The sequence below is a fragment of the Euprymna scolopes genome, chromosome 7 (genome assembly GCF_053919585.1).
Source record: "Euprymna scolopes isolate OS-2025 chromosome 7, ASM5391958v1, whole genome shotgun sequence".
NCBI classification, from domain to species: Eukaryota; Metazoa; Mollusca; class Cephalopoda; order Sepiida; family Sepiolidae; genus Euprymna; species Euprymna scolopes.
Window position 1 is genome coordinate 21231518 of NC_136488.1, and position 25597 is coordinate 21257114.

The following is a 25597-nucleotide window of genomic DNA, read 5'->3' on the forward strand; positions in this document are numbered from 1 at the left end:
TAGGATTTAAAATGCGTCTAACAAGAACTGGATGAAATTTGTCTGTCGGTCGGACTTAAATTATTTTTGTTTTTTCAAAACAAAAATATATTATTTTGTTTTCTTGAAATAATATGTTTTCTACACTTGACAGAACGGTTGCATCTCATTTGATTTGGTCCGAGTGTCTCTATAATTTAATCTGTTTGTCAATCGGTCTGTCATGCTTGTTTTTAATGGAACGTTCGCGTATCTGTCACGTTTATTAAAAATAGCTTTCAAGCTTGTTCGAAATAGTATGTTCTTCTAAATGCCACGCTGGCTTGAAATAACATTTTTATTAGTCTATCACACTTTGTTGAAATAAAAGTTTTTCAGTCTGTAATTTTTATTTGAAACAGAGTTTTATCGTTCAATAACGCTTGTTTGAAATAGAATTTTGTCGGTCTGTAACTTGTTTAAGATAAAATTGTCGGTTAGTAACATTTCTTTGAAATAGAATTTTGTCAGTCTTAAATGCTTGTTTGAAATAAGTTTGTCGGCGAATAACGCTTGTTTTAAATAGAATTTTCATGCACTTGGTTTAAATAAAGTTTATTTCTGTCTGTAACGCTTGTTTAAGAATTTTGTTGGTCTGTAAGGCTATTTTGAAATAGAATTTTGTCGGTTTGTAACTCTTGTATGAAATGTAATTTTGTCGGTCTGTAACGTTTGATTGAAATGTAATTTTGTTGGTCTGTAACACTTATTGGAAATATAATGTTGTCGGTTTATAACGTTTCTTTGAGATATAATTTCGTCGTTCTGTAATGTTTGTTTAAAATATAATTTTGTCAGTTTGTCACGCTTTAGTTTTATGTAACGGTTTTTTTTTTCACCAGAAACAGATGAAATGGACGCATCTTTAATTATTCAACCTTTTTTCTTTTGTTTTTCTTTTTTAATTATTCAATTTTCTATTCTTTCTTTCTTTTTTCTTTCTTTCTCATTATTTAATATCGCATTTCTTTTGTGTAACATTTGTCTTTGACCTTTTGACTCCATTGTGAATTTTCGACTTCCTTTTCCGGTTGGTTATTCTCATATTGTACCAGCATTGCTACTCGTTGTTATCCAGATATGAATAATATAATATAATTATTAATATTACCAAGTTTAATAGATGTTTGGGATATTTACCTATAACTTCTTTAAAGTTTCTGTACAACCTACTTATAAAATCAACATATTAGCCATGTCTTATGCTTAAAATAGACTCGGCAATGGATAAATTTGGAAATATCATCTCTAAATTATTTTGCATGTCCTGATATTTAAAATTCTGAAATTATATCGTCATCTCATTTCGTTTATTACTAATGTTATTACAAGTTCCTAAGCATTTACGCTAATATTATCGCTCGAATAGATTGCATATTTATATCAACGAAAAAGATAGTGTATATGCATATATATTTTTGTAGTAATCGACATACAGCCCTGTTTCGTTGCATCACAACTCATCAGTGCCGCTAGACTAGCACCTCTCCCAAGATCGCACTTAGAACTGTCCTGTTGACAATCGGCAGCTCTACCTCTCGACCACGGAAGCAACGCCCGCAAATAACCCGTCCGAATGTCTATTTAAACAAATATCCGTCCGCTACTTGTACAGTGCTCAAACCGCCTATTTATAAACAAACCGTGAGCTTCGCATTTTTCAGCCAATTAAGTAGCGAGTGAGAATTATTTACGACAGTGCTTTACCAAAATAGGGGGCTTTTAAAATATATTTGTAGTCATCGATATACAGGCCTGTTTCGTTGTATCACAACTCATCAGTGCCGCTAGACTAGCACCTCTCCCAAGCCAAGAATCGAACCTAGAACCGTCGTGTTGACAGTCGGCAGCTCTACCGCTCGACCAGGGAAGCGACGCCCTCGAATAACTCCTCCGAATGTCTATTTAAACAAAGATCCGTCCGCTACTTGTACAGTGCTCAAACCGCCTGTTTGTAAATAAAGCGTGAGCTTCGCATTTTTCAGCCATTTAATATATTTACAAATATATATATATATATATATGACAAATTGTATATTCTAAATTCGAAGATGATGACCATCTTACCATTTATTGTTAAGTACGTAGACATGCACAATTCTTTACAGTATCTGTTTCGTAGCGCAGAATAATTAATGTAATTATTATGTCGATTTTTAAATTTAATCTGTCCTTATCTGACCAAAAGAAAGGGAACTTATTAACTTAAAAAAAGAAAGAAACATGGGTATGATTACAAAATTCGAAAGCTGGAAACGGAGTTGCAGTTATTTTTAAATGTGTTACGCCATTTTTAAATTTATATATATAATAGGACAACAATAGTATGAAATGAAGTCACAAAACAATATATTGGTAAATATAGAATGGATCATTTATTGAATAATACAATACAAGCAAAATTTGGAGGATGGAAGGGACTCTTTATGCCAGGGCATTTCGATGCCTAATGCTTCTCATCAGAAGACTAAAGAAGGTGCTAGGTAGCATGGAGGAGATGCGGCGTCTAGCGTAGGGTTCATTAGGGGCGAAAAATATTGAGAGGAATTATAGAATCTTGGAGGAAGTTTTATTGAATTCTAAATAAATAAATAAAGGAGACGCCTGTTATATATAGTATGATATATAAAATTGTATATGGTCTTTAACATAGTGTTGACTTTAAGAGGTATATGTGTTAGGGTTAAATTGGGGATATATTTATTTTAACGGCTTGTGGGATGTCTATTATCTATGGAATGTTTTTTTTACAGGTGCAACCTAAACGGCAAATAGCGGCTATAAAATCGCCTATAATTTTTTTTTCTTTTTTTGGATGGGGGGGGGGGATTAAATGCAAGGTTGTAATATTGATTAGATAATATGCGGCAATATTTTTAAGTTTCTTCTGTTATGATGCATGGAGTGTGATTATAAGGGGGCGGTCGGAGGGTAGGATGGCAATGTCTATAGGTGCGTTTAACTTGATGAAAAAAAGCCACAATATACCCTCGCATCTCCTCCATGCTACCTAGCACCTTCTCTACTCTTCTGATGAGAAGCATTAGGCTTCGAAATGCCTTGGCATAAAGAATCCCTTCTATCCCCCAACACACACACACACACGTATATATATATATGCGGTTAGGTATGTTTATATAATGTTAGGTATGTTTATGTATTTCTCTGTATAAAGCAAGGTATGTGTATACAATAGTATTATATATATATATATATATATATATATATATATATATATATATATATATATATATATATATGGAGGTTAGGAACTATCATATGTATTTTAGAATATATATTTACAACAAAAACTTAGTAGCGTATGCACATTATTTTCCTGTTTATATTTAAAAAGAAATATTAATAAATTTTGGAATATATATTACTGGTAACCCATAAGCACATTATATATGTTGTAAACTGCACTATTTAAGAGGTACAATCTTTCCAAACCTTTTTAAAAGCGTGTTAGATACAAAATAAGAATTGATTCTGGATTAACAATAAAGTCATATTAATTTATACATCTTAAAACAGATCGATGCGCCGCATGATAGTAAATATGTGCTTTGTAAAATTCTACGCAATTCAACATTATGATGCGCTGAGTATATATTCTGAGCAACAAGGTATGTAATGTGAGCACATTATTTTTAAGTATACAGTTTAGGGCGTTTTTTCCATCATTCAACCATTATTCCCAATTGAAAAAAGGACCACATTTAAGTTTTTAAACTAATGCTTTATTAAATACTTTTATTTGTTCTGGGTTGAGTATTCTGCAAAAACACATACATTATTGGTTCATATATTAACATAAAATATTATTAAGATATGATATTTTATGTAGTGATTTTCAGTCTTTCCTTCAACTGTGCGCAATACATGAGCAGAACCAAGATGCAAGTTATGAAAATGCTATATTCACGGCAATTAAGATACATAGAATCTTCCTCCGTGGTTCATCTCCGTAGATAATCATCAGGTAAAAATGTATAGCATCCGTGTTACAGGGTGTTTATATATATATATATATATATATATATATATATATATATATATATATATATATATATATATATATATATATTGTGTTTAATCTTGCTAGCTAACCAATCAAATTCATTGTTATTCCCTCCCACTAAATACCTAATTAATAAGCTAACAGCATGGCTTCTCACAAATAAATGTTCGGCTTACTTTTACTTCCTCTTCTATTAATATAACCTTTTGAATCTTTAATAGAAATGGATTTACTAAAATTACTGTTTTGATAATTTAACCTAGAATTGCATCAGTGTAAACGTTGTTACATTCGCGTAAGCAAAAGAGCCTGTTTCTGATATAAAAGGAAACTGAAACATCACATTATTTTTTTAAAATCTTTTTTTATGTGTACGTTTTATTGAGTGAAAAGTGAGCCTGGTTCAAGCATCTATAGCATTTACATGTAATATGAATTAGAATACATATATAGAAGATGGTGCCTACTCTGCTGCAAAGAAAGTGGGCTCCCTTTACCAAACTATAAAGCCACACAATAACTTATAAAGAAATCATTATTCTTTACAGTGATTATTCGAATAATTGAATAAAATATATAACCAAGTCTTCTGCAGAAAAAGTGGATTCCCTCTTCCGGGCTATAAAAGTTCTTACATCTGCCAGTATCCTATAAATTATAAAGATACTATTCACCTATTCATGGAGTATTTTTGCAATATTTAGGATGGTACACCAATCACTGGTCTCTTCCACTTAAGGTGAAAAACAGAGTCTTTAACCTGGTGTGACGCGTACTATATACCAATATCCATCTTCTGTTTCATTCCGAAATGTTGCTTCCTATGCTTAATTTACAAGTACCTCCAGGAAATATGTCTCCATAAATTGAATGCACGTGTATCCCTCAACGTTAATACTACTGAAAAACAAATTCGAATAATAGTAGGGGATGCATTTTTTCTATTCCCTGCAACCTCTTTCTCCCAGAAGAGACGTTGCGAGCCTGTCTCTATCTTCGTGGCAAGTGATCCTCAGAGCCCAAGCTATTATCTCTCCTTGCCAAACTTTCAAGAAAAAAACACTCATCTAGTTGCAACCACTATTAATAATTTCCTCACTTTTTATATCTGCCTAAACTTAGACATAGATCCCATTAAGAATGCTTCTGTCTTAGAACTGCACACCTATGGAACTCTCTTCATTTCCCTGCTTTCCAGTTGATTACAATATGGTTGTCTTCAAGTCCAACGTAAACAAGTTCTTGATGGGATATTCACCTTAAGTAATCCAATTTACCAAATTTACGCTACTAACGATTACTATGATATTGTCCCATTGACTACTGTAAACTCATTAACACTTATCCTCGATTGGCCTCCGGGCCTTGATTAAGAGATGACTCCTATATCAAAAAAGGAAAGCAGCAACAAAAAAATCAGCATGCAACTGCATAAGTTCCCTGAAACATTTTGATTCTACTAGTTTCTTTATTCCGACTGTTTGCTTTGGAATCCCATGTCAGCTCCGTTTCTCCGCTAGTACTAAAATACAGACATTTAAATGTATCGTGAATAAACATCTTGCAGCACAACTCCTCTCTTAGAAAGCCCATTATAAATCTGGCCTCCTACTATAGTAGTATTTACATCTCATTGGCAATACGTTGTGTTTCGGATGAATAAAAGTAAAAAAAAAGAGTAAATTCATGCATTTGTCAAACTACACGTAACAAGAAAAACTCATCACAGCAAAATAATAAGTGATGCCCTGTCTTATCGGTTTCTCATGCACAAATAGGATATTGAATAGATTGTATGATATTGCACAAGATAGGCAGACATTTTGAGAACCGAATGCATAAAGGAAATCGCATCGTAAAAACTAGAAGTGCGACGTGGCTTGCTTGTACAATTGACGACAAACAAACCACCAGGGAATTCAGGTAGAATAAACAATAGTCGTTTCGGATCGAGACAAACCTATGATGACATTGAGATTTAAATAAAAAAAAATCGGGTGGGGGGAACTATCGTATAGAGAGTTAATTAGATTATCAGATTAGCCATTTTTTTTATTATTCTGAATCTCATCCGCAGAAACTAACAAAGGGTTAATGATGAAATAAAGAGAAAGGGGGAGAGGAGGAGACAGGTTTAATATATTCATGTCAATGTCAAGCGGTAAAGAATGGGATTTGAAGGAGTCCAAATTCTAACAAAAAGGATTTCATTTTCTCTTCAATCTTCCATTTGTTATTTCTTTGTGTTCTCCTTCTTTTTCTTTATTTCATTTTTGTTTCCTTTTTATTATCGTGTGAAACACATTTAAGAGCTCTCGCTCTCCCTCTCTCCCTCCCTCTCTATGTTTCGCTTTGGATGTCACGTTTATATTTCAAATTTGCATTCACGATAAGAGGCTCTATCTAGGGAGTACATCTTGAAATCTAATATATATATAATTTATATATATATATATTATATATTATATATATATATAATTATATGGCTACATTTAATCACATAAATTAATATACAAAGATATAATTTTATACGCAAATTTTCAGGTAGAGCTTAGCTTGACAAATTATCACGAGAATGACACGCGGAATATTCTTTGTAGCTTAATTGCCATAAATATTTTATAACATACTATATATGTATATATATATATATATATATATATATATATATATATATATATATATATATAATTTTTATACACTCTATGCATTAGAACATTAACTCCATAACTAACAAAAACGATAACATCCAGATTTATTGCATAAACCAAGTTCATATTAACTATAAACTCGACAAAAAATAATGACGAACTTAATAAACTAGAAAATTCTGACGTATTTAATCAAACATGCCTTGATAACGACTGATTACCAATATATATATATATATATATATATGTATATATATATATATGTGTGTGTGTGTGTGTGTGTGTGTGTGTGTGTGTGTGTGTGTGTGTGTGTGTGTGTGTGTGTGTGTGTGTGCGTGTTGATGACTATACAAGTCACTTTTTCTGGATCGAGTATTTTTGGTAATTGATATCACCTGCCACTGCTTTTGTTTAATCCAAAATTTTATTGTGAATACTAAAATGGAGCACTGTAATCAATGTTTGTATAAATTATTGTTAGATATCATTGTCGACGGCGCCTGACTAAATGACGCGGTGGATAGAGCTACTGACTATCAACTCGATAATTATAAGTACATTCTGTGGCTTGGGGTGAGTGATTGTGTAGCCATATTGAAAAGTTGTAATACAGCGAAACAATTAGTCTATGTACGACTATTGTTTTTATTACTATATGTATTTATGCAATAGCCTTAACGAATTCCCACGAGGATGAAGCGTGAAAAATTTTGTGCAGCTTGTCATATATACTTTTAAAATTACTATATATTTATATATATATATATATATATATATATATATATATATACATATATATAAAGTTATGAAAATATATATGGCAGTTATATATATATATATATATATATATATATATATATACTAGCATGGGTACCCGGCGTTGCCCGGGTATTTGGAGGTGTATGTTGAATAATAAAAAAAAGCGGTCAATTTTTTTCAACTTTGACCCCTATTATGACCCTTTAAAATTTATTGTTTGGAGCTCAACTCAAGTTATTAAGTTAGATCCATGTCCAACGAACCTATATCTAAACTTTCAAGTGTGTAGACCGAAAATTGTCGGAGGAGTTTGGTAGAGTTCTCAAAGGTCAAATCTTTAAACTTTGATCCCTTAATCTCCAAATTTCCGGCCAAAAACCGATCACATCGATTTTCCCAAATTTCAATACCCTGTATATCAAATTTCGAGTCCGTAGACTAAAAATTGAAAAAGTTATTACATAGGGAAATGTACACAGACAGACACACAGACAGACAGACACTTTTACTTATATATAAATATATATATATATATATATATATATATATATATATATATATATACTAAGTTATGAAAATATATATGGCAATATATATATACATATATATATATATATATATATATATATATATATATGTATATATATGTACATGCTAATTACCATAAACTTAAAATATAAGAAGCCTTATTAATTAAAACTAAGAAACTAATATTGATATAATAAATTTTAATAATATTAAAATAATCCTAAAATGCTTATAAAGTTACAAGAAAAACAACGTAATTTATCAACCACTACGTAAAGGGAGGATTGTCCGGCTTTGTCGGGTCGCAAAATATGCCTAAATATATTTTAATTTATACAGACCTTGTGTTTATTATTACGGAGCCAATTCTCTATCGAATAACATATTGTACCTAATAAAATAAAAGATTTTAGTCGTTATAAACGATGCTTGGTGTATCACTACTATTTCCTGTAAACTTTAGTGTTGTGTAACCAGTAGTTTAAGAGTTGCTTCTACAAATTACGGACTAAGCTTTTGTATAAGCAACATCGCCTGAAGAGGTCTCTAGTTACTTGTAACAGGCTGACCGAAACATGCTCATGAATGTGTAGCGACATATTATTGCTTATGTAAAACGAATAAAAAGTATATATGTAAAGAAGAGTGCTCAAATGACTGACTACAATAACTACCGCTGAGGTGGTGGGGTTTTCTTTTTAGAGTGGGGATGTAAGGTTTAGACGGATGAGAGTTTGGGTCGTGGTGATTTTTTTATATTAGTGTTTTTATTATATATATAAATTGCGTATATGATTTGATGTTACGCTGATTCGGTGTGTTAGATTCTGTACTTACTTCGGAGTAATGTTTTTTTTATAAGCTTTTCGTGTAATGTAATTAATTTTATTTTGTTTAGTTTTTAATCAATTCTTTTCTTTTTATGTATATTATTTTCTTTTTCTTCAGATGTACTTTTTAGTTTTATATAGTTTATTTTTTATTAATATGTTTTATAAACCTTTGGAGTTTGGGAGTGTTGTATGGCAGAGCGTAGCTTTTTGCGTCTTTTTCACCCGAACACATTCCATTTGTGAAGCAAGACGCTACTATTTGTGATCATGTTTGACAGCGGACTGTGAAGTTGAAGAGTGAGATGTTTGTTACTACAGCCACGAAAACATGAAACAGGGATGGAATTTCAAGGTCTTACAATCTGACGGGAAAAAAACTATTAGAGTAGAGGGCTTACTTCGCATCTCAAAAGAGGTGGGATTTTGCCACTTGTCGGGTTCTTCGGAAGTATGAATATCGAGGGGGATACTAGTGCTATGATTTCATTAAGACAGAAATTAGCAGCAATACAACATTTTGCATGAAACCGAGATAGATTCAAAAGAAGCCCCCCCCCTGAATCGTCACTCTCCATAAAAGTCAAAGTATTTTTGATCCCGAGGTCCCATACCGAATTTGGGCGCGCCTTTGATTAAGGGACTTGCTGTCGAATACACCATATCCAAGCCGTCGCGGATACTGGTGCTCAAACATGTTCGAGTGGCCCTGAAATACTAGAAGTATTTGGATGCACTAGCGACGTCCAAATACCAACTACCAATAGGACACGTGATATCACACACGACCTACTACCCATATACTTGGCCTTTTGCCAAAATCAAAGTGCAGTATCTGTTCCGGCAGATACTGCAAGCTATGACTGGCTATGACTAGCTATGACTAGCAAAGACCGGATGTGGGGGCAACCCCACATGCCTGACCTTTAACCAGCTCCCATTTCCCACCTCTCGGGAGCTGGTCCCCTTTTTCCCTTCCCCCTCCCTTCACTCCTCACATTAAAAATCGGCCTTGTGCCTAATTTGCTCGGTGGGGGAGCAAATAAATACCATCTGTTCCGGCAGATGCTGCACTTAAGATAATTTGTACCAGTCAATGGAGGGGAAACCCTCTATACTGGGACAATTATTATTTTTGGTAACCAGAGTGACCCCTTTTAGGGGAGCTGGTTTTTACCTCACATTAAAAACGGCCTTGTGCCTAATTTGCTCAGTGGGGGAGCAAATAAACACCATCTGTTCCGGCAGATACTGCACTTAAGATAATTTGTACCAGTCAATGGAGGGGAAACCCTCTATACTGGGACAATTATTATTTTTGGTAACCAGAGTGCCCCCTTTTTGCCTACTTTTAGGGGAGCTGGTTTTTACCTCACATTAAAAACGGCCTTGTGCCTAATTTGCTCAGTGGGGGAGCAAATAAATACCATCTGTTCCGGCAGATACTGCACTTAAGATAATTTGTACCAGTCAATGGAGAGGAAACCCTCTATACTGGGACAATTATTATTTTTGGTAACCAGAGTGACCCCTTTTAGGGGAGCTGGTTTTTACCTCACATTAAAAACGGCCTTGAGCCTAATTTGCTCAGTGGGGGAGCAAATAAATACCATATGTTCCGGCAGATGCTGCAAGCTATGACTAGCTATGACTAGCAAAGACCAGATGTGGGGGCAACCCCACATGTCTGACCTTTAACCAGCTCCCATTTCCCACCTCTCGGGAGCTGGTCCCCTTTTTCCCTTCCCCCTCCCTTCACTCCTCACATTAAAAATCGGCCTTGTGCCTAATTTGCTCGGTGGGGGAGCAAATAAATACCATCTGTTCCGGCAGATACTGCAAGCTATAACTAGCAAAGACCAGATGTGGGGGCAACCCCACATGCCTGACATTTAACCAGCTCCCATTTCCCACCTCTCGGGAGCTGGTCCCCTTTTTCCCTTCCCCCTCCCTTCACTCCTTACATTAAAAATCGGCCTTGTGCCTAATTTGCTCGGTGGGGGAGCAAATAAATACCATCTGTTCCGGCAGATACTGCAAGCTATGACTAGCAAAGATCAGATGTGGGGATACCCAACATGCCTGCCCTTTAACAAGCTCCCATTTCCCACCTCTCGGGAGCTGGTCCCCTTTTTCCCTTCCCCCTCCCTTCACTCCTCACATTAAAAATCGGCCTTGTACCTAATTTGCTCGGTGGGGGAGCAAATAAACACCATCTGTTCCGGCAGATGCTGCAAGCTATGACTAGCTATGACTAGCTATGACTAGCAAAGACCAGATGTGGGGGCAACCCCACATGCCTGACCTTTAACCAGCTCCCATTTCCCACCTCTCGGGAGCTGGTCCCCTTTTTCCCTTCCCCCTCCCTTCACTCCTCACATTAAAAATCGGCCTTGTGCCTAATTTGCTCGGTGGGGGAGCAAATAAATACCATCTGTTCCGGCAGATACTGCAAGCTATGACTAGCAAAGATCAGATGTGGGGGCAACCCCACATGCCTGACCTTTAACCAGCTCCCATTTACCACCTCTCGGGAGCTGGTCCCCTTTTTCCCTTCCCCCTCCCTTCACTCCTCACATTAAAAATCGGCCTTGTGCCTAATTTGCTCGGTGGGGGAGCAAATAAATACCATCTGTTCCGGCAGATACTGCAAGCTATGACTAGCAAAGACCAGATGTGGGGGCAAACCCACATGCCTGACCTTTAACCAGCTCCCATTTCCCACCTCTCGGGAGCTGGTCCTCTTTTTCCCTTCCCCCTCCCTTCACTCCTCACATTAAAAATCGGCCTTGTGCCTAATTTGCTCGGTGGGGGAGCAAATAAATACCATCTGTTCCGGCAGATACTGCAAGCTATGACTAGCAAAGATCAGATGTGGGGGCAACCCCACATCCCTGACCTTTAACCAGCTCCCATTTCCCACCTCTCGGGAGCTGGTCCCCTTTTTCCCTTCCCCCTCCCTTCACTCCTCACATTAAAAATCGGCCTTGTGCCTAATTTGCTCGGTGGGGGAGCAAATAAACACCATCTGTTCCGGCAGATGCTGCAAGCTATGACTAGCTATGACTAGATATGACTAGCAAAGACCAGATGTGGGGGCAACCCCACATGCCTGACCTTTAACCAGCTCCCATTTCCCACCTCTCGGGAGCTGGTCTCCTTTTTCCCTTCCCCCTCCCTTCACTCCCTACATTAAAAATCGGCCTTGTGCCTAATTTGCTCGGTGGGGGAGCAAATAAATACCAAATGTTCCGGCAGTTACTGCAAGCTATGACTAGCAAAGATCAGATGTGGGGGCAACCCCACATGCCTGACCTTTAACCAGCTCCCATTTCCCACCTCTCGGGAGCTGGTCCCCTTTTTCCCTTCCCCCTCCCTTCACTCCTCACATTAAAAATTTGCCTTGTGCCTAATTTGCTCGGTGGGGGAGCAAATAAATACCATCTGTTCCGGCAGATACTGCAAGCTATAACTAGCAAAGACCAGATGTGGGGGCAACCCCACATGCCTGACCTTTAACCAGCTCCCATTTCCCACCTCTCGGGAGCTGGTCCCCTTTTTCCCTTCCCCCTCCCTTCACTCCTCACATTAAAAATTGGCCTTGTGCCTAATTTGCTCGGTGGGGGAGCAAGTAAATACCATCTTTTCCGACAGATACTGCAAGCTATGACTAGCTATGACTAGCAAAGACCAGATGTGGGGGCAACCCCACATGCCTGACCTTTTACCAGCTCCCATTTCCTACCTCTCGGGAGCTGGTCCCCTTTTTCCCTTCCCCCTCCCTTCACTCCTCACATTAAAAATCGGCCTTGTGCCTAATTTGCTCGGTGGGGGAGCAAATAAATACCATGTGTTCCGACAGATACTGCACTTAAGATAATTTGTACCAGTCAATGGAGGGGAAACCCTCTATACTGGGACAATTATTATTTTTGGTAACCAGAGTGACCCCTTTTAGGGGAGCTGGTTTTTACCTCACATTAAAAACGGCCTTGTGCCTAATTTGCTCAGTGGGGGAGCAAATAAATACCATCTGTTCCGGCAGATACTGCAAACTATGACTAGCTATGACTAGCAAAGACCAGATGTGGGGGCAACCCCACATGTCTGACCTTTAACCAGCTCCCATTTCCCACCTCTCGGGAGCTGGTCCCCTTTTTCCCTTCCCCCTCCCTTCACTCCTCACATTAAAAATCGGCCTGGTGCCTAATTTGCTCGGTGGGGGAGCAAATAAATACCATCTGTTCCGGCAGATACTGCAAGCTATGACTAGCAAAGACCAGCTATGACTAGCAAAGACCAGATGTGGGGGCAACCCCACATGCCTGACCTTTAACCAGCTCCCATTTCCCACCTCTCGGGAGCTGGTCCCCTTTTTCCCTTCCCCCTCCCTTCACTCCTCACATTAAAAATCGGCCTTGTGCCTAATTTGCTCGGTGGGGGAGCAAATAAATACCATCTGTTCCGGCAGATACTGCAAGCAAAGACCATATGTGGGGGCGACCCCACATATAAGACCTTGGTCAATGTAGGGGCAACCCTTCATACCAATTGTCACTATCCACCTCCCCTACTCCCCGGGGAGCTGGTCCCCATTTCCCCTTCACTCCTCACATTAAAAATCAGCCTTGTGCCTAATTTGCTCGGTGGGGGAGCAAATAAATACCAAGTGTAGCATCTGTTCCGGCAGATACTGCAAGCAAAGACCATATGTGGGGGCAACTCCGCATATAAGACCTTGGTCAATGTAGGGGCAACCCTTCATACCAATTGTCACTATCCAGCTCCCCTACTCCTCGGGGAGTTGGTCCCCATTTCCCCTTCACTCCTCACTTTAAAAATCGGCCTTGTGCCTAATTTGCTCGGTGGGGGAGCAAATAAATACCATCTTTTCTTCAGATGCGGCACTTCCATTTCTCGTTCTCTTTCAGTGGAGGAGAAATCCTTCACGACTGAGACAATTTTTATTTTTGTACCTTTTCTCCACGTTAAAAAACGACCCTGGTGTCTAACTCTGTCCCGTGGGGAGGCATTGTAAATAGGTACTACCCATTAAGGGAATAATTTTATACGTATTAAAGTTGGCTTTAAAAAACCAAACAAATCGTTTACGTATCAGAGATCACGTCAGGATTTTACTTTATCGAGTCGACACTGTAAAAAATATAATGTGTTAGGAGATTGCTTGGCACAAAATGACAAAATATCCCTCATTCATTCCAAGATACGTCGGGTCTTCTTATATATATGTATATTTTTTTCACAAGGTGGTCACCACTTATCAAGGTCCGGAAGCCACTCAGGGATAAGGGTTATTGCAAGTACAGTACGTTAGTGTGGAGATTTAATAAAGTGTCTACTTAAGGGGGCGGTTCACCAGGAATTTGTTTACGTTGGACTTGAACACATCCAGGTTGTAGTCAGGTGGGAAGCAAGCAGACGGAACAGAGTCTCACAGGCGTGCAGTTCTAAGAAAGAAGTTTTGTTCATGGAATCTACGCTTTGATTTAGGCATAGAAAAAGAGTGGGGAAAGTTTTTGACAGTGGATTCAGCTAGACGGGTGATTTTCGTAAAAGATTGGCGAGGTGGGACCAAAAATTGGAGTTCAGACGAGCACCTGCCATGGAAATAACGATAAAATAAAGATAGGCTTGCAACGTCTCTTCTGTGGGAGAGAGGTTGCAGGGAAGAGAAAAGGGCATCCACCACTAAGCCACGAAGTCTATTTTGTACTCTGTCAAGGCAGGATAGGCTGTTTTTAGCAGCTCATGTCCAGATATGGCAGCAGTATTCCATCCTTGGACGTACTTGGCTTTTATATAGATAGAGAATTGCCTCAGTAGTGAGACATCTTCTGGAGCGGTAGAAGGAGCCCACCATTTTTCCAGCGACTTTGACAACAGACTTTATGTACGTGTTCCATTTAAGATCAGGAGTGAAGATCAAGCCCAGAAGCTTGTCAAAACATGGGGCTTCTCTTAGACGAGAGCCATCCATTTCAGTTGATGCCAGATGGGGATCAGAGCGTTGATGATGTAAAGATAGGAGTTTTGTTTTAGATGCATTAAAAGTAACCAGCCATCTCTTCCCCCACTGAACCACTCGTTCGCGATCAGAGGAGAGAGAATCAGAAAGAGATTTGTCATTTACAGCCTTTGATGTGTTGCCGTAGATGGTCGTGTCATCAGCATAGATGTCAACGAATGATTTAAATATGTGTTTAGGGAGATCATTGATGTAGATTAGGAAGAGAGTTGAGTCCAGGATGGACCCTTGAGGGACTCTAGCAATCATACTGCAGACCTCTGATTTTTGTCCATCAACCACTACTCTTATGAGCCTATCAGAGAGAAATTATTTAATGATAGAGAGAATATTTCCAGTTATACCATAGCTGGAAATCTTGTGAAGTAGGCCTTTATGCCATACCTTGTTGAAGGACTTTTATATGTTAAGAGCAATTGCCCAAGAAAGGAAGCCTTTGTCCAGAGATTCATTAATCCTATGAGATATAACCTTTAGCACATCTGCTGTAGATCTTGCAGAACGGAAACCATATTGCGGGTCACTAAGAAGGTAATTTCTGCTTAGGTTGTTGACTACTTCTTTATTTAATATGGATTCCAGCAACTTACTCATGACACACAGGAGACTTACTGGTCTGTACTGAGAAGGAGATGACTTATCACCTGAATTCTTAAATACAGGGCATACTGATGAGGTTTTCCCGGGTGTTGGAAAGCACATCAACGCTTAAACAGTTTCGTAAGTATGGGAGCAAGTTCTGGTTGTAATTTTTTTAACACTATAATTGGGATGCCGCCAGGGCCAGTTGCTTTAATGGACCTCTATAAGGCCACCATTCACCCATGTATGGAGTACTGTTGTCACATCTGGGCTGGTGCATCTGCTGCTTGTCTCTCGCTCCTGGACAGAGTTCAAAAGAGAGTCGCCAACCTGATAGGTCCTGAACTGTCATCTAGGCTTCAGCGTCTGTCCCATCGTCGAGATATTGCATCTCTCTGCCTGTGCTACAAATACTTTAATGGTGAATGCTCTGACGAACTGCCAACACTTGTACCTCCCCGACGTAACTACCCCCGACAAACCCGACAAGCTACTAAGTCTCATCCCTTTACAGTAAAGATCCCTAGGTGCAAGAAAGCCTTTTACTCCAATAGTTTCTTCCCCAGAACTGCGGGTCTTAGGAATTCCCTTCCGGGATTCTGCTTTCCCAACTGCACTGATATGCAGAAGTTCAAGTGTAATGTTAACAAACATCTTTCTACTCATCTCCCTTCATAATGACCCTGCTAATTAAGTCCCTGATAGTAGCCCCCCCTGCTTCAAAGTGGCACTGTGCCTTGTTTGGGGTGAAAATTGAATTTTAAAAAAATCAAGGTTCTTGATTAGCTTTGCGACCTCGTGCACAGATATTTTTATGTTACCTAGCGTGTCCTGTGTTATAAGAGGATGTAACAGACTGGGCATATAGCTCTCTTGCATTTTTAGTACTCTGTTATAGTGGTTGCTGGCGTTCCTGAAAGCAGCTTTAGTCTCAGTGCATCTATTACGTTGGTAGTTATGGAAAAAGTGATTTCTGTGCGCGATGGCAGCAGCACATTCTGGGGAGAATCATGGCTGGCTGGTAGTTTTTGTTGGAATTTTTTTGATGGTATGAATCGGTCTATGCCTACTATTAACCATTCGGTCAGGTCTTATACTATAGAGGACACATCCGTTTTAAACATAGAATGCAGAGATAGATCAGATATAAATGTAAGAAAGCTATCCCAGTCAGCCATGGAGTATCAGTATACAGTACGGTGGAAGGGTACGTCTGGGGACTTATTACATTTCGTTTTTAACTTAACTGATACGACGGAGTGGTCGGAGGATCGTAGAGGAGAAAGAACGGAACATGAACATAGCTCAGGGGAAGTTGAGAGAAAAAGGTCTAGGAAGCTTGCATATTGACCTGTAGTATCGGGCACATGGGTGGACTCGCGAACAATCTGAGTGAGGTCATAAGCAATGGCAAAATTATGACAGAACCTCCCTTCATCGTCTGTCTTATTTGATTGGGTCAGCCATTCCACGTTATGGACGTTGAAGTCACAACAGATGTGGATGTTAGCCGAGGGATGTGCAGACAGGATGTGGTCTATTTTCTCAGATATGCTCTTAAAGATAGTAACTCCGTTGTTGTGGGGCCAATAGAGGGCAAATATAAATGCAGTGGTGTAAGCAAGTGCAATATAAGGTAAATTTGCATCTTCTCTAGAGATATCCCTGCTACATTGGAAGTCATCTTTAATGTAGGCACATATTCCATGCCCATGGCGATCTTGGGGTCAATTTAGACGTTAAGTTAGAGTATCCGTTAATTATGAACTCATCTAGGGAAGTGGTCGGCTCTATTCCAGTTTCGCTTAGAAAGAATATGTCCGGTTTCGTCTCCTGTAATTGGGTTTCAACCTCTAGAAGATTGGAACGTAGAACCCTGGTGTTGGAGAAAGAGACATGGTAGTATTGGTCTACGTTGGAAGATGCGGTTCTAGGTTCATACGAGTTTTTTTTCTGGAGATGTTTCATGTTGAGGTTTTGGGATTTGTGGAACAGGTCGGCATACTTGGTTTGAGCAGTACAGAGAGGGAAAGTAAGAGAGAAAAAGACAGGAATTTTTTTTTGTAGCACATGAAAAGGTAAAGCCGTAACAATTACCCACTAGTATGGCATCGAGAGGCCCCACCAGAGACTACTGCATGGTCCAAAATCCATTCACCAAATAGAAATACAGCAGTCCCAGTACTTTGCGCCTGCTGATATGACATCCCCCTTAGTGGTTAATCCAAGGTTCGAGTCCCTGTCTATCAGGTGGATAGCGTCAGCCGAGACGAAACGTTTACCTCCAGCACCCTTACTAGTGACATGGCCACAAGGATAGGCATAGAGACAGAAAAATTTCCGATAACTCAGACTACTGCTCACCAAGTACTACCGACCTTTAAGCAGCTTTTTCTTCACCCTTTGTCAGAAAAATCACTCGTTTGAATGAGGACTGAGAGACAAAAATGGAGAAGCGAGCGTTACTGGAGCTGCCGATAACACATCCACTGTATTATCTACCCTCCGTTCAAAAAAAGGGTGGATCGGTACAAGGGACTTATTAATATCTACTTAGTCCGGTGCTCAATTATCAATTCAGGACGCTTTTGAAGATAATCTCTCCTCCCATGTTAATGGGTGGATGTTTTTGGCATTATATATCTCGAGTTTGAATCATTGGAGCTCCACCTTATAATTAAAATCCAATAATTAACTTTTATCTATTTGTGAAGTCGGCTTAATATTAATTTAAATTTGAGTTTAGATAACTATTCAAGGTTTTAATTTGGAAGGTTCTCGTTTTCATAGGTAACTTTTTTCTTTCCGTTTACATGTAACAAGACGATATTGGTTAACAGCATATTTGACAAAGATTTCAGAACAGAACAGAAAAGCAAGAAATGATAGGTAAAATTTAGTTACGAGTTTTTAAGTCAAAGCTGTAATAAGAAAACAGTTAGCGGTAATTAGTACAAATTAGGTTCAAAAGTTAGAAACATTTTTAACCTTAGCTGAAGAGTCTGGAAACAGTGACCTACGCATTTTAGGGTAATATCGAAAGTAGGAAGCTGGCAGACTTTCTTTCTAGCTACATGAGGATATGGTGGACGTTATGAGATTTATTGTTTTTGAACAATTTAATGTAATGCTTTCGGTGCAATATCTGCACACACACACACACACACACACACATATATATATATATATATATATATATATATATATATATATACTAGCATTTCAGCCCGGCGTTGCTCGGGTGTTTGGATGTGTATTTGGAGCAAAAAAAAAAGTGGTAGAGTGCTCGAACCCGTACCGCAAAGGAGGAAAAGAACGGGGTAAAACCTAACGTTTATGCTGTTACCATCACCGCCAAACCGGAAGCGACATTTTTAAAAATTAAGGCTAGACAATCTAAAAGAGAGGATAACTTTAAAAAATATCGGCGATAAAGAACTGTAGAAAAGTGCCTAGTTTAGAAAAGTATCGGCGAAAAAGAAAAACTGTAGAAAAGGGCCTAGTTGAAGGGGAAGATATTAATGTTTTTAGCCAATTTTTCGATATTTGTCGTATAAAAGGTCGAACTTTAAAACGATACTGATCTTGGTAAAATCCGTCGCCTCTATTGAAAGTTTAAGGCAGACATGAAAACAGAAATATTTAGACCAGAAATTGTCTGAATAATTTGGTAGAGACTGCAGAGGTAATTTTTTTTAACTTTGACCCCTATGATGACCCTGTAAAATTTATTGTTTTCGGCTCAAATCAAGTTATTAAGTTAGATCCATGTCCAAGGAGCCTTTATCTAAAATTTCAAGTGCGTAGACCCAAAATTGTCGGAGGAGTTTGGTAGAGTTCTCAAAGGTCAAATCGTTGAACTTTGACCCTTTAATCGCCAAATTTCTTTCCAAAAACCGATCACGTCGATTTTCTCAAATCTCAGTACCCTGTATATCAAATTTCGAGTCTGCAGACTAAAAAGTTATTGCGTAGGGAAATGTACACAGACCCACAGACACACAGATACACAGATACACACACAGACACGTTCAATTATATATATATATATATATATATATATATATATATATATATATATATATATATATAAAGTGACATTGTTTTTCTGTCTTAAGAATGGTCTCTACGAAATTTCTCTTTCAATTTTTGGTCTATTAGGTTAGTGCAGAAATAATGTGGTTTTTCGACCTTCAACTTCATGCCAAAAACGACATTATTTTTGCAACAACCTAATACATAATTGAAATTTGATATATAAGGGATTTGGACCTGTTGAATGAATTTGATATGATCTTTAGCCGGTAGAAATAGCTGGTAAGAGGTAAAAATTGAAAAAAAACAATCATCGGACTTGACAGGTGTAAACCGAATAGTGCTCTTCTACGCATGCATTTATAGGTTAAAGAACGTTTTTGTAGTTTTTATATGCTTATAGATTTAAGTGAAAGCCGGATAACTATATGCTTTTGCTTCGAGTCTCGCTGATAGCATTCAAAGCATGTATATATTTTTAGATTAGAAGTCACAACTATATATTTGGTACAATATAATAATCAATGGAACATTGGCTCTATGATAATGAATACGAAATCTGCATAAATTAAAACATTACATTTTAACGTGTTTTACGACCGGGAAATGCCGCGGGCACTAATATATATTAGTTATAATATACAATAGAGAATTCTTGTTATAATAATAAATACGAAATCTGCATGGATTAAAATAGCATATTTAAGCGTATTTGACGACTGGGTAACGAGGGCGATCTGCTAGTTGGTACACATGTTTAAATGATAAAGCTAATTTTACAAAGATGTAATAAAAATACTTTGTTTTTATTTAGGACACATTTCATTTTGTAAAGGATAACATTAGCATAATTTTTTTTTACTAAATTTAACGAATATAACATGTTGAAAATAATAGTTTAATACGAAAATTAATGCTCTTTAAACTTTACCACGTTACCCGGGATTAAATGCAGATTAACAGATGTTCCATCCTACTATACTTATATTGTCAATATTGTCAAATCGGTGAAAATCAACCATTTCTAATCAAATCGAGTGATTTCCTACTTTTGTTGAAGAACGTACTGGAGTGTAACGGCGGGAAGTTTCATGGGCCTCCCCGCGTTGGCTTAGTACAGAATACATTAGAAGTCAAGATTAGTACAGAATACATTAGAAGCCTAGGTTGAGCTGTCAAGAATCTACTGTTCATTCCATGAGGTTATTTTTTTTATATAATCACTTGAATTAAAGTTAAACATACAGGATTCAACTATCATGGTCCAATTGTGCTCTAAACAAAAACATTTATTTCGAACGCGTTTATACCTTATCGAAGAATCTACTTTTGATTTTATACGCAAGAAATTTGTGCTTGTGCGGTGATACCATTTCTCAAATGCACTTGTGATATTGGGCTGTATAAAAATGTTTAATTTGGTCCGAAATCGGATTCATTCTTTAATCGGACTTTTTAATCATAGATGTTCAATACTAATCGGAAGAATTCCTATTCAAAACCTATCTAAGAACACCACTATATTATATATAGATACATATCAACACACCAACAGAGACAAACACACACACATATATATATATATATATATATATATATATATATGTATATATATGTACATGTATAAGATGTACACATATGTACACATCTATAATATATGTACATATCTACACATTTATAATATATATATATACACATATAATTTACCTATATATATTTATATATATATATTATAAAAAATATTTTTACATAATTGCTTGAATTTAATGTATAAAATACACAACTAAGTATCGTGGTTTAATTGTGCTCGTTATAGAAACATTTATTTGGAACACGTCTTTGTCTTCTCCAAAAGATCTATAGTTGACCTTTGTTGCAGGGATAAAACTTATCAAATTCATTGTAATGTTAGGCTGTATAAAAGTGTTAATTTGGATCAAAACCAGATTTTCACATTTAAACCAGACTTTCTTTTTTAATCAGATTTTCACATTTTAATTAGATTTTCAAATTTTAACCAGACTTTTAATCAGATTTTCAAATTTTAATCAGATTTTCAAATTTTAACCAGATTGTCGATACTTATCGAAGGTATGTCGATACAAAACTTGCGTAAGAACAATTCATTATGTACATTTGAGTGAAATTTAAAGAAATCGGCTCAGCCGTTTCGGAGTTCATAAGGAACGAACTCACATCACAGAAAGTAACTAATAGTATAGATTATAGAAAATATAAAAACAAGGGGCTTTGATAGAATGGGAGTATACGTTAATAGAAATCATGGAGCATGACTTTTTAGTCCTGTTTTATTGGCACATTACACCATTTAAACGCATAAATTTGATGCTTCCGCGAACTAGGTACCGATGCTAATATAACATAACGTGTTTTTGACGGATAATATCTCTGACTTAACTATAAATATGCATTAATATCAGTCGATGAATAGGGTGTTTCTCATTATTCATATTATTGACATATTTCTCGTCATCAACGTCTTTTACGTGATTGGCATTATATAATTCAAGTGCGATTAGATTTGTTCATTACGTTTTATTATCATTGGAAGGATATGAACTATCTTAGCAGAAGCTCGTGATTGGCATAATGGATACAATCATCAGCTGAGTAATCGAATATATCGTATTGAAATCCAATCCCGACACTAATATTATTGGAAAGGTACGAATCCGCCATTTGTCCCCACCTCAGTGTAAACTAATAACCTGTTTCGAATTAGTAAAATCTGGATTGACGATTTGTAACATTTTTTTTTTATAATTAGGACTATTATTCTCATTTTAGTTCTTACGTTTAAAACGTTTAGAGGAATGTACTCTGCGACCTTATTCAGGTGTGTCCGTTCGATCTTGGTAATCTTTGGGTTTTTTTTACAAATAGCTGATTACTTATAAAGTCGAGAAACATAGTAAATGAAATAGATTGTCCGGAATCTTTCCCATTTTCCAAATAAAATCTTTAATCATTATTAAGAACAGTTTATCGATTGAATGTCTGACTGTTCTCATTTCGTTCTCATTTCGACATGTTTTGAATAGAAGATTCACAATTATCAAAATATATACCTGAATATCGTCGGAGGTTACATTACGCTGTGAATAAAAATATATAAGAATAATCCAAATCATACTGATAACATGTGTTCAATAAATCGTTAACAAAAGATTTTATGATTCGGTATTAAGTGTACCACGTTTGCCGTTAAAACACCCTTTTCAACACTGCATGTAAAAGAAGAAAAAAGATAGAGTTGCAATTCAACAAACACGCCTACATTAAACCTATATGCCTCCCCACTAAATCAGATTTAGACACAAGGTGTTTATTAACGTAGAGACCATCCAGCTTCACAAAAAAAGATACTCTTGATTGAAACTAAAAATAATAATTGCTTCAGTCTTGAAGGACTTATTCTTCATTGAACTATTGTTATCAATCAAGAGGCTATATTAAATACAGAGTGTGTCGAAATAATGTATCTACCATTTAAATCGTTCAATCTGTCTCAAATTAACTTGAAAATAAATAAAATTAACAAAAAATATAGTATGTATTACTTGAATTAACGGGACTATTTTTGCAATTCTAAATCTTTTAGATGAGAACTTTTTTTGACATGGTAGTCACTACTTATCAAGGCGCGGACGCCACTCGGGGATAAGGGTTATTGCGTGTACAGTAATGAATGGGATAGCATCGTAATAATCGTTAGTATTGGAGATTTGATAAAGTGTCTTACTTAAGGGGGCGGTTCATCAGGAATGTGTTTATGTTGGACTTGAAGACATCCAAGTTGTAGTCAGGTGGGAAACAAGCAAACGGAAGAGAGTTCCACAGGCGTGCACTTCTAAGAAAGTAGCTTTGTTCATGGAATTTACGTTTTGATTTTGGCACAGGTAAAAAGTGGGGAAAATTATTGACTGTGGTTTCAGCTAGATAGGTGTTTATCGTGAAAGATTGGCGAGGGGGGACCAGAGATTGAAGCTCAGACGAGCACTTGCCATGAAAGTAACGATAAAACAAAGACAGGCTCGCAAAGTCTCTTCTGTGAGAGAGAGGTTGCAGGGAAGAGAAAAGGGCATCCCCCACTAAGCCACGAAGTCTATTTTGTACTTTGTCAAGGCAAGATAGGCTGTTTTTAGTAGCTCCTCCCCATATGTTGCAGCAGCACTCCATCCTTGGACGTACTTGGCTTTTAAACAGATAGCGAATACCATCAGCAGTGAGATATCTTCTGGAGCGGAGGAGGATCCTACCATTTTTCCAGCGACCCTAGCAACAGACTTGATGTAGGTGTTCCACTTCAGATCAGGAGTAAAGTTCAAGCCCAGAAGCTTGTCAAAACATGGAGCCTCCCCAAGATGAGAGCCATCCATTTCAATTGATGTAGGATGGGGATCAGAATGTTGATAATGTAAAAATAGGAGCTTGATTTTAGATGCATTAAAATTAACCAGCCACTTCCCCCCCCCAATGTACAACGTGCTCGAGATCAGAGGAGAGAGAATCAGAGAGAACTTTGTCATTTACGACCTTAGATGTGTTGCCATAGATGGTCGTGTCATCAGCATAGATGTCAACGAATGATTTAAGTATGTGCTTTGGGAGATCATTGATGTAAATCAGGAAGAGAGTTGGGCCCATAATGGACGCCTGAGGGACTCTAGCATTAATACTGTGGGCCTCTGATTTCTGACCATCAACTACTACTCTTATGAGCCTATCAGAGAGAAATGATTTTATAATTTAGAAAACATTTTCAGTTATACCGTAGCTGGAAATCTTGTGAAGTAGGCCTTTATGTCGTACTTTATCGAAGGCCTTTGATATGTCAAGAGCAATTGCCCTAGAAAGGAACCCCTATGTCCAGAGATTCACTAATCTTATGAGATATAACCGTTAGCACATCTGCTGTAGATCTAGCAGAACGGAAACCATATTGCATGTCACTAAGAAGGTTATTTGTGGTGAGGTGGTTGACTACTTCTTTATTTAATATGGATTCCAGCAACTTACTCATGACACACACGATACATAGTGGTCTGTACTTATAGGGAGATGACTTATCACCTGAGTTCTTTAATACAGGGCATACTGATGAGGTTTTCCAGGCTGTTGGGGAGCGCTTCTCCTTAAAGCAACGCTTAAACAGTTTTGTAAGTATTGGGGCAAGCTCTGCTCGAAGCTTTTTCAACACTATAATTGGAATGCCGACAAGGCCAGTTGCTTACTGAAATCAAGGTTCTTGATTAGCTTGGCGTCCTCACGCACAGATATTTGTATGTTGCATAGCGTGTTGTCTGTTATAGGAGTAAATACGGGGAGTTAACGGCCTTCGTCGTATAGGGTAGAATTAGCTGCAAAGTTCTTGGCAAATAGATTTACCTTGTCCGATGCTGACGAGATGACCTCAGGTTCATTGATGATGGTTGAGATAGAACACACGCTTCTGTTCAAGATCCTGTTTTCTATTTGCCAAAACTGGTGGGAACCAAGCCGCTACTCAGCTACTTTGGATTTTTTACTTATTTGGAGTAATCAGATAAATGTTCTCATCTTGCGTGTTATTTGTACAACGTTTCGGTTGATTTAACCGACCTTCGTCATGATTACTTATACCCCTGAAAAAGTTTATAACAATGAAAAAGGTCGAAGGTTACATGAACCGAAATGTTGTGCAAATAACACTCAAGATGAGAACATTAGTCTGATTAATGCAAATAAGGAAATAATCAGTTCTCATCTAAAAAATTCAGAATTGAAAAAATATAAATTAACTTTTAATAAAGGTAAAGTCGACAATATTTAAACTATGAAACCTGAAACAACCGCAGGAAAGTTAGAGAAGCAATTGAAGCAGAATGTGCTTAAGTACAAGTATAAACATTGCTGGACGTTTTTGAGTTCATTTCCTCGGGATATTAAAATTATATTGAGCAGAACTGGGTAAGGTAAGGTTCGTCTGTGTTGCTGAATCTTATAAATTGTATTAACACACAATATTACAGTTATTTTAAACATTAGCGTACTCACATTAAAGTTTAATTTAGCATCAATGTAACTTCGTTTACAAAATATGCACATATCAGATTCTTTCAAA